This window comes from Mustelus asterias, chromosome 3, assembly GCF_964213995.1.
Source record: "Mustelus asterias chromosome 3, sMusAst1.hap1.1, whole genome shotgun sequence".
In the NCBI taxonomy this organism is placed as follows: Eukaryota; Metazoa; Chordata; class Chondrichthyes; order Carcharhiniformes; family Triakidae; genus Mustelus; species Mustelus asterias.
This window is the reverse complement of record NC_135803.1, coordinates 33,883,429-33,895,235: the sequence shown is the minus strand read 5'-3', so window position 1 is coordinate 33,895,235 and position 11,807 is coordinate 33,883,429. Positions and strand designations below refer to the sequence as shown.

Genomic DNA, 11,807 nt, shown 5'->3' with positions numbered 1-11,807 from the left:
ATTTTAGAAGCAATATCTGGACGAGTGTCATTGTATTAATGTCATCACAAATAGAATAACAAGTACAGAATTGACTTTTTAAAGTTCATTTTTGGGAAGTGGGTTCTATTTACAAGGTTTGCATTTTTTTTTGCTCATCCCTACTTTCCCTTTCCTTGAACTGTTGCAGCCCAAGTGATGTTGTTTGTAACCTTTGATAGAGTGGCTTGTTATTCCATTTCAGAGGCCAGGCAAGAGTCAACTGTCTGGTATGGCACTAGAGTCACCAGTAGGCTAGACTGGGTATGGAAGGCAAAATTTCTTCCTTAAAAGGACATCAGGGAACCAGTTGGCTTTTATAGCAAAGCAACAGCTTCATTGTCACTTTTATTGATACTAAATTAAAAATAAACACTGTTATAATTCTCAAACTGGCATGAAGGGTTTGAACTCTCATTCCCTGGGGTCTTTGTTAGTTGGAGAGCCAATGCTCCATTAAGCTAACTAGATAAACTCAACTGAGTCATGGGGTGGAATTCTCCCCTCAGGGACTACGTCCTGTGGCGGGGGAAGGGATGGAGGAGTGTCTGCCACTGAGGTGACCGATGGGAAATCGCGCCATTTCTTTCTGGCTCCAACGTCATTAATGATGCATCATATTCTGTGGTGGCATGGGCCTGATTGTTTAAGTTTATTTATTAGTGTCACAAGTAATTATCATCAGCAAATCACTGCAAAATGTCGATACAACTTTACTGAATGTTGCACAATTGTTAGCAAAAAGTTGTGTTTGGAACTTCAAAATGTCTCTAGCTTGGTGGAAGCAAGGGCACTGTACATTAACAATAAATACAGGTCTCTCTGATGATAAGTGTACAAGATACAGGAAGTTACTTTTCAATGAAAATAGAGACAATGAAATCACTTAAAAGGGAAAGAGAAAATCATCGTTGAGAATGCCAACAGCATTTGTGACACAATAATGGCACAATTGCAAAATAGAAGTGAATCACTGAAGAAAACTTGATTTCTTTCGACAGAGGTTCAGATGAAAATGCTAAAAGCTTCTGTAGTAAGAAATTAAGTGAATTCTACTGGGAGGACATAGACTTGTCTAAGTGCGACAATTCATTCATTCGATAATGATGAATTCTATGCTTTGAGATCACCAGCTGATTTGTACAGACTGGTATGTGAGGGTTTGGAGGCAACCTTTTCAAATCATTCTGAAAGTATTTTTTAAAAATACCTGTCACAAGTGCCTCCCATGAATGTTCTTCCTCTGTATGGAAAAGTTGGAAATTATTTGCAAAGTTAAGAACATTTGACAAGTTCAGCAATATTGATGATTGAATATACGTCAATACAAGATTTTACCTACGATGATGTAATTGATTATTTTGTGAAGAAAAAGTGCAGAATAAAAGCCATCTAAATTGCCGTGCCAACAAGCAAGAAAAATCTTTAAAATCTGTCCCTATGTACTGAAGGGCAGCATATGCACCTTGTTGATTGGAGTATTTGATCCTGCAATGGACTGGCTCGTTCCGTCCTACACTGGCTTGTGCTTCAGTGATGCGACTGGTTGGTTTTTCCATCTCACATATGTTACTGCCAAAATAAAATTAAATTATCTTTTATTCTGATGAACTGTTTAGTTTCACCATCTTTGACATTATTGGCAAAATGTAATAAAAGTTACACACATACTTTGTGCGTGACACTAATTTTTCAATTAACTCTCAGGATGTGGACATTCTGGCACAGCTGGCATTTACTGCCCAATGGTTTAACGGCTTGCTAGGCCACTTCAGAAGGCAGTTAAGGGTCAACCACACCGGTGTGGGACTGGCAGCTTCCTTTTGTAACCATTAAACCGTTGCTCTTATTTTGTTAACTGTCCAATAGTTTGGACTCCATATCATACCTCCATGTGATACTGTCTTCACTGACCGCCTGTGACAAAATGCTGGATTTAAATTAATCAACATCTTTAGAACAAAGTCAGACATGAGGAAATGCGCACATCTTTAATGCAGTTAAAAACTTACCATATATTTTTATTTATTCATTCGTAGGACATGAGCGTCAGTGGCTGGCCAGCATTTATCACTTGTCCCCAGTTGCCCATGGAGGGCACAGTGCTGTGCGTCTGTAATCACATATGGACCAGACCAGGTACGGTCGGCAGATTTCCTTCTCTAAAAGACATTAGTGAATCAGATGGGTTTTTCTGACAATCAACAATGGTTTCATGGTCATCAGTAGATTCTTAATTCCAGATATCTTTTCTTGAATTCAAATTCCACCATTTGCCGTGGCGGGATTTGAACCCGGGTCCCCAGAACATTAGCTGAGTTTCTGGATTAATAGTCGAGCGATAATACCACTAGGCCATTGTCTCTCCCCCTATACATTAAGATCAGCATGCAATGTAAACATTGCTTATGGACTTTGAAACATAAATTGTGCCCACGCCTCTTGTATTTGTAATTGAACATGATGCTTGTAAATTGCACTCTAATGGGCTTTTTCTAGTTGCTCAGCCCTGTGACACGCTTTTCATTCACGATAACCTGTAACTCTAGTTCCAAGTTTAAAATGGTTTGAGTTCACTTTCAGTTCCACACTTTCACCACTGGGTGTCTCTGCTGCAAGCTGTTCTTATACATGTCTGCCCACTTACTACAGTAAAGATGAGCAAAAGGCACAGTACTTGCCGTTCACATAACCTTACAGTGTGGTCCTCCTCGCTTCCTCAGTTAGTCAGTCTTCAGACATGAAAAACAAGTTTCTTCCCCAACCAAAATGGTTGGTTCTATTCCCATCCATTACCACCTGAAGGGCAACACGGTGGCACAGTGGTTAGCATTGCTGCAGCACAATAGGTTAGCACTGCTGCCTCACAGCGCCAGGAACCCGGGTTCGATTCCTGGTTTAGGTCACTGTCTGTGCGAACTCTGCACGTTCTCCCCAACTGTCTGCATGGGTTTCCTCCGGGTGCTCTGGTTTCCTCCCAAGTCCAAAGATGTGAGTTAGGTGGATTGGCCATGATAAATTGTCCATTAGTGTCAGGGGGATTAGCAGGGTAAATATGGGGGGGGGGGGGGATTGTTGTCGGTGCAGACTCGATGGGCCAAATTGCCTCCTTCTGCACTGTAGGGGTTCTGTGATTCTGTGGCTGGAATCTAGTCAACCCCATGCTGGCTCTGGGAGCCAACTGGGAAGTCAAGGTTCAGACCTCTCACCAGCAGATTTCTAATGGAAAGCATTCTGGAAATAATTTTAATAATTGAAAATGCTAATGTAGAAGTATTTTACACTTTTTCACATATTACGATCTTACTGGAGTATGACTCTATACTCTTTTAATTGAAGGCTGATGGTAGCAGAGAAGCTGTTGAGTCGATTGCTGCATGTTTTCTAGTATCTTTTTCCTGACGAAGGTGGAAGAGAGAATGTCCGGGGTGTGTGGGGTCTTTGATTATGCTGGCTGCTTTTCCGAGGCAGCGGGAAGTGTAGACAGAGTCAATGGATGGGAGGCTGGTTTGCATGATGGACTGGGCTTTGTTCACGACCCTTTGTAGTTTTGTGCAGTCTTGGACAGAGCAGGAGCCATACCAAGCTGTGGTACAACCAGAAAGAATGCTTTCTATGGTGCATCTGTAAAAGTTAGTGAGAGCCGTAACGGACGTGCCAAATTTTCTTAGCCTCCTGAGAAAGTAGAGGCATTGGTGGGCTCTCTTAACTATAGCATCGGCATGGAGGGACCAGGACAGGTTGTTGGCGATCTGGACACCTAGAAACATAAAGCAATTGACCATTTTCACTTTGTCCCCGTTGACGTAGACAGGGTTATGTCCTCCACGACACATTCTGCTGTCAGTGACTATCTCCTTCATTCTGTTGACATTGAGGGAGAGATTACTGTTGTCACACCAGTTCACCAGATTCTCTATCTCATTCCTGTACTCTGTCTCGTCATTAAGATCTGACCCACTACGGTGGTGTCATCAGCAACCTTGAAAATCGAGTTGGAGGGGAATTTGGCCACAGTCATGGGTGTATAAGGAGTATAGTAAGGGGCTGAGGACACAGCCTTGCGGAGCACTGGTGTGGAGGATAATCGTGGAGGATAATCGTGGAGGAGGTGACATTGCCTTTCCTAACTGATTGCGTTCTGTGGGTTAGAAGTCTAGGATCCAGTCACAGAGGGAGGAGCCGAACCCTGGGCCATGGAGTTTGGAAATAAGTTTGTTGAATAATGGTGTTGAAGGCTGGGCTGTAGTCATTGGGGATGATTCCAGAGTGGGAGAACACTGATAAGGGATCCTGAGTTTTTGATGACAGGGCAGGAAGGACGTGTGGGTGGAGGTATACAAAAAAATTAAAAGCTAGGCTGTTCAAGTGGGGGGTTGTCAGAAAATATTTCGTCAATAAAGGCTAGTGGAAACCTGAATCACTTTCCCCCCAAAACTGGTTGAGGGCAAGTTATTTGAAAGTTTGTAATCACAAATTGATAGATTTGTGGTAGTTAAGGGTATTGAGTAGGGAATATGGAACCAAGGCAAGTTGTTGCAATAAAGATAGATACACATGATCGAACTGAACAGGCTCGAGAGGCTGAATGCCACATTCCTGTTCCATTTGGCTTTCACAACCGGCTTGCTGGCATCTTTAGAGATTGAATCCAGTCACTATGTTACTTAGCTAAATATGGAAGTCATCTTGCAAGGATCCACAATCAGTAATGAAAGGAATGGTCACATCATCAGAGTTTTCTTGTAGTCTCTGTTGAAGGAAGAATGCAAGCCAGAAAGCCTCTTTGAATAAGATGAAATATCTAAATTTAGCAAAAATAGATCCTTGTCCAAAACAAAAACAAACATGGAAAGAAGCTATCCTTTTAATGTTTATTTATTAGTCACAAGTAGGCTTACATTAACACTACAATGAAGTTACTGTGAAAATCCCCACGTTGCCACACTCCGGCACCTGTTTGGGTGCACTGAGGGAGAATTTAGCATGGCCAATGCACCTAGCCTGCACATCTTTGGACTGTGGGAGGAAACCGGAGCAAACCCACGCAGACATGAGGAGAATGTGCAAACTCCACACAGTGACCCAAGCCAGGAATTGAGCCCGGGGCCCTGGCATTGTGAGGCAGCAGTGTTAACCACTCTGCCACTGTGTCACCCTGCTACAATCTGCTGCCTTTTTCCTCCCAACCTCTGCTGAAGCCAGAAACTCATGAAGTACATATTGAAAAGTACCAGTAACTTTCTAATTCATACGTATGTTAATATGCAATACATATTGCCTCAGTGAACAGTGAGTGCTAGCTGGTTTGGACCATAAAAATCATTGCAACTGACACCCATCTAATCAGACCTGTGCTCAAAAGTCAGCTATAGTAAGCTTACACAAAACAGAATGTGATATGTATTCTGTGTACAGACCAACCATGCTTTTCCGATATCTACAATGTGCGTTTGCCAAGTGGGAGGCACTGGATACTGCTTAAGACTGGAAATCTTGCCTCTTTTATCATTGCTCTAGTTCAGGAGACATCAAAGTCAATAGTATCAGGGTTGGCAAGGATAACTGTACTACTCTCACCAATGATCTTGCTGTCTCAGCTAATTCAGCACAGCCAATGTATCAGGTCTTCCCAATCCATATGCTCTAGCAGATCCTCACTGGTATTACTGTGCCATTGTCAGTTGACAGAGTTTTCCCATGCTGCTGAAGTGGCTTATATTAATTGTGATATAACAATACCAGAGCTCCCTGGGCGATATACAACACAGTAACCTGGTGTTGTTAAACTTCTTAAAGTCCAACAGGTTTATTTGGTAGCAAAAGCCACACAAGCTTTCGGAGCTCCAAGCCCCTTCTTTCAGCCAAACTCACCTGAAGAAGTGGCTTGGAGCTCCGAAAGCTTGTGTGGCTTTTGCTACCAAATAAACCTGTTGGACTTTAACCTGGTGTTGTTAAACTTCTTACTGTGTTTACCCCAGTCCAACGCCGGCATCTCCACATCACGATATACAACAGTCAAAATCCAATGCTGAACATCACACATTTTAAAGTAAATGCATAACAGTTTCACTAATTTGAAAAGTCTATTGGTAAAAATTTAAGTTATATTAGAATTTCTATTTACATCGAATAATCACAATATACATTCACATCTATTTAATTATTTTCCATTTTAGTTTTTCCTTTCCTCCCCAGCTAGATTCTTTGAACACGTTATAATTGTTTTACACTTTAATGCACACAGTGCAACATAGCGTACAAATCACATCATTATTCCACCACAAACTGGTTTCACCAGAATTGACGCCGTCACTGATAATCACCACTTTTTGCAATTATCCGTCACCTCCTGATGTCCACTTGATGTGGGTGATATATTGTATAGCTTCTTTCTTAGCTTTGCTTTAAAAATACATTCAGCTATAAACTCTATATTTTGACGTTACATATTGGAGATTAGTTTTCCTATTTTGTTTTTAATGTGCAGGTTTCAGTTGTGCTGTTATTAGTTGTTTTCCTTGTCAAAGGTTCATCACTGATACACCTCCTTAACCTGGTAAGAGACTGATCATTTTTCATGAATAGAAATGAAAATGAGCAATTCAATGGGTTGAAGGGATCCAAGGTTCAGTGATGTGGCTCCATGTTGACTTGAACTCGCATGTCTTCTCATGACTTCTGTAGTTACACATTATTAAGCATCTCTGGATCATCAGTGTGACAATGATCTACTTGATATTTATAACATTTGATTCTTAATAAAAACAAACTAGGAATCACAGATGAATGGCCTCCTTCCACACTAACAATTCTGTCATTGTGATTTGGGATGGTTACATGAGCTGCACTTCTGGCTCAATTCAAAACTGAACTAACTTCATAGCCAAAGGTAAAGTTACATAGGTCAGACTCAACAGCAATTGTTCTACTATGAGTGATTTTTGTGTGTTTGTTTTTACACCAGAGGAAAGCTTGCACTGTCAAGACACCTGGGCATTCATACAGTAAAGCTGAATCAAAGAAACAAACCAATTTAATATGGAAGAACTCTCATCATTTTAACACAATGCCTTATATGATAAAAAGAGCTTTTCTACATACCACACATTTTTTGTACATTGAGCAATGTAGAATAATAGAATTCAAAACACAGGATTTTGAATAGAAATACACTACACCTTATTGCACCAAACAATTCAGAATTCCTATCTCTCGTTTTGCTCTTAGTTCCAAGCCATCACAACCACATTCCATTTACACTGGCACTATTAGCTTCCTTATCCTGACAGAATCGTAGTCCCATTGCCTGTGAAACTCAGTTCCCAACAAGAGACTGCCCACTCCACTGGAGACAAAAACTAATGGGGAAATTGGAAAGAGTGAAATGCGTTTTGCTCACGAATGTAATTTCCTCATTCCACATCTCCATCAAGTCCTCATTCTTGTGACCAGAGGGGCCAAGGCAGTTGGAATTTATTAAAAGCTGTAAGGCCACACTTTCCAGCTGGCAACTGTGACAGTATATGCTAGCAAAGCTGTTTTGTAGGAGTTAATTAAAATTGGAGGAAAAAAATGAAATGGCAAGAGAACAGTACATAGCAAATATGAAAAGATTCTTTAGTCGGTGTATCCAGACTTCAAAAGGCGAACATAAACAAAAATCTAAAAGGGCATTTGTCCCATCAAATATCGCTCCATTTATACCCAAAATCTTTCATTATAATTATTAATCTCATTTCCATTATGCTTTTGCTTTAACTAACTTTTTTGGGGGGTAAAAATATTTACCAGTAAAGAAAATTTGCCTGAACTATTTTACACCTGTTTTAAAACAAATCTAATGGACATACCTTTTGATCTTTTGAGTGGCTTAGGAGCTGTGACAGTCAAACTCAAACCTGCCTTTATCCAAAAGTCCACATATACGCAATTCCACCAGGAGTCACGGGACAACGATCAGGATTGGAACATCTTGATTGTAAAAACTTTAGTCAGATTCCAAATAAGGTAACTCTCTGCCATCCTGATCATCAAATGACCAAAGAATCTACAGAGAACCTGACATGGAGGCAATGCATTACAGCACAGGTATGCTGAACAAGATAGATTGTGAGAATCAACAAGGATCAGCTCCAAAATAGATTTTTGTCTTTTAAGTTCAAGGATGTAGAGGGGTTGATTAGCATTAATGTCTCCAGGATACACACAAGAAAAATCTCACCAACACGCTGGCAAGAGGACGGGGAATATGCTACCAAGTTTCAGTAATCAAGCCTACAAACCAAGGGGCCATAGGTACCAACAGGTAACGGACAGGTTCAGGAATTGCCAGGAGGTGCTTCACAGAAGATGAACAATATCTAGATTGGTGTTTTGGGTAGGGTTAAGAAAGGAAGGTCAAAATCTACAAAATCAATCGTGATCATTCTTTGTTGCACTAACAGTTGGAGAAACTGCTTTAACCTAGCACATGTTTCAGCATGTAATAGTTACCATGCCTAAACATTTGTAATGTGGAGATGCCGGCGTTGGACTGGGGTAAACACAGTAAGAAGTTTAACAACACCAGGTTAAAGTCCAACAGGTTTATTTGGTAGCAAAAGCCACACAAGCTTTCGGAGCTCCAAGCCCCTTCTTCAGGTGAGTGGGATTCTGGAGACATTAATGCTAATCCTGGAGACATTAATGCTAATCAACCCCTCTACATCCTTGAACTTAAAAGACAAAAATCTATTTTGGAGCTGATCCTTGTTGATTCCCACTCACCTGAAGAAGGGGCTTGGAGCTCCGAAAGCTTGTGTGGCTTTTGCTACCAAATAAACCTGTTGGACTTTAACCTGGTGTTGTTAAACTTCTTACTAAACATTTGTAGACAGGGAACAATAAATGTAGAGCTTTGTTGCTCTTATTCAATGCACCTTTTGGACTAATAGCTATGTAACTACTGTGGCTGGTGTATCTGACAATATATAATTGTAGCATAAATACTCACGATCCTTGCTGTATTACTGGAGCTTTGTATGGGACTGAGAAGACTGGTCATATTTCTTCCAATACCATAGAGGTGAACTTCTGGCAAATCAATTTGTCTGATTGAAAAACAAACAGTTGGATGGGCCTTCTGCAAAACAGAGCTATAGGAAAGCATAAAGAGATTAATAGGCGCTTTGTAGAACATTTCAATAATGGAATTTCTCAAAGAACACCAAGAGTCCCCAAATAGCCCCTTCACAGGATAATGGAAACAAAAGTGCAAGTATGCCCATTGAAAACATTGAGCTTTGGTTCCCTCATTGGAAAGCCACCAGAGGTAGCAAGAGCCACACGTCATAGGCAGTGATTCAGAAATCAACAATGGGTCAAGTTTACTGGGAAGTTCATGCTGCTACATAATTATTGTTTGAACTCTGTACATATTTTTGCATTTCACCAAATCAAAATTGTTCTTTAAAAGTTGATGCACACTCCTTTCCGCAAGGGATGTTTGTCTACAGTGGCTCAGGCCACAGCAGCTAACTGAGCAATGCAAATGCAAATTCACAATTGAGGTTAATAATATAAATATATTTCCTATGCATAAACAATGAGTGTACAAACACAACAGGTGAATATCAATTACATTTCATTTTGTATAAAGTAGGAGCAAAAGTATTTTACACTAGAGGTCAACTAAACTTCACTTCCATTAATTTCATTTAAAAAATCAAAGTTGTACAAGGCAATCAACATTTAGGACATACCAAATATTAAATTGTTTTTATTTGATTGATATATTTGGCTCAGTCCAAGTGCCTGAGAAATAGATTAATGTGAGAAGCTAAATTTGTGTTGTCCTTTTATTGGAACCTTTGTAGATTTTGTATAAACACTACTCTCTAGCTGATTTTATTGCCATTCAACTACCGCTGCCATGGATTTGTGAAAGGGAGATTCAATCTGTGGTTGTGATTAGTTGTAAGATTATCTAAAATGACTGTTAAAAAGGTAATAATCTACCCCAAAGGGACATGATCACCCTTTAGGTGACAATCCTCTTCATTTCCAAAGAACGATACTGAAATTCTTAGTCTAAATGGAAACCCAGTAACACTGCAGGAAGCAATTGTGCACTCAGATGAGGAACTACCATAAACCCCTGCTAAGTATCTCATCAGTGCACACAGCCCTTCTGGCCGAAACCAGATTAATGGAAATGTAGCCATCCAGAATGTTACCTAGGCTCCAAGACACTCAAGCTCAAATAAGCAGGACACCTTGCTTAAGGTCAAGTCTTAAAACTATCAGGAAGTGGAAGAAATTTCCAGGCCTCTGGCAATTAAAAAAAAATTAAACTGTGAATATTGTTTAGCCAATGAGAAGTGGAACAGAACACAGAAACCTACTATAATGAATTAAAATATTTGGGCAGACAATTTATAAGTCCACTTTTGCTCATTCCATGGTATCAGAAATTGTACCTGATTTTTTTGGGAACAGATCTACAAATTGGAAAGAGTGCTGTAAAAGCTGCTTATCACAACTGTGCAGTTAAACTTCACTTAGAAGTGGTTTAATTACCGTGAAGCATTGTTAATGGAAAATGAGGAAATGTTTTGAAGTTCAGTGAGTAAAAACTATACCAGAGCCTGGAACAATGCATAAAAACAACAACATTTGAAACAAATTGTGATTACAGAAAATAGAGGTAACCAATACCCAAGAATTGCTGACAATAGACATACAACTTTAAGTTACATCTAGGGAGCAAGATCAGTCATCCAAGCACATTAACTGAACTACTTCATAGACACAGCAATCCCTGTGAAAAGGTGCATGGGAAAACTCATCACTGCATGGTGAAAGGCCCGCACAAACAGTAGTTTTGCATGCAACAGTGCTGTCAAAGTCCTGGGATCATCTCATAGACCTTTATTACATAGATGATGGGTTATGTGATGATACGCAAGAAGCCTATATCGGAGGGAAACAATAGTGGTAAAGTATAGAATTTGGCCATCTTTAAAAAAACATGGATGAGGAAAATAACTAGTTCAGCTTCACAGCACAGGAAGTTTAAATACTATATGCCAATTCAAGTTGGAATCGATAACCTTAGCACTATAAATCAGGTATTGGGAAGCAAGCATCAAGTCAAAATGTAGGACATTAAGTTTGAGGATGTATATAAAAGTGAGAGTGCAAGAAACGTTGCTTTTGTACAGTGAATCTCAAATTCAGGATGCCCCAAAGCCAATCACAAGCAATGATTTACCTTTTAACTAGTTATTAATTAGTTAGAAGTATTGACTAACAGGATGGATAAACAATGCACTGAACCTTGAATATCGTGTTAAAACCAATTAAAGAGGACAATGTTTATAGTCAGCCTAACAGGAGTAACAAGCATGCATAGATGGAATCAGAATACAATAATTAGCCAATCAACTAAAAGAACACTTAAAATATGTGCTTTAATTAAGGTCCTCCAATGTAGAAAAGTGTCCCATGGGATATCAAAAGGCTACAGTTAATCAAAATTTAAATACTGAGACAAAGGAGAAGCGCATTAAATCTTAGTCAGAGAAGTGAGTTTTAGGAAGGCATGCAAGCAGAAGAGATGGAGAGGAGTGAGATGGAGTTTTTAATACTCTGGCTCAAAGCAGGGCAGCCATTGATTGGATGAAGGGCTTGAGTTAAAAATGAATCATTGGAGGGCAGGAATCTAATGCTGGTCAGTGAGGACAAGGGTTATGGATGAGCAGGACTTGGTGTGGGGTATGATACAATCTACATGACCCAATATTAAC

General features: G+C 39.9%; 1 long non-coding RNA gene across 1 annotated transcript; it reads right to left on the bottom strand.

Moving 5' to 3' along the window:
- Nucleotides 1-330: 330 nt before the first annotated feature.
- On the bottom strand, nt 331-11,807 carry LOC144489448 (uncharacterized). Its single transcript, XR_013496978.1, has 3 exons — nt 9,014-11,807; nt 2,031-2,180; nt 331-1,590 (listed from the first exon to the last, which is right to left on the bottom strand). It is a non-coding gene; the product is annotated as an uncharacterized LOC144489448 (long non-coding RNA).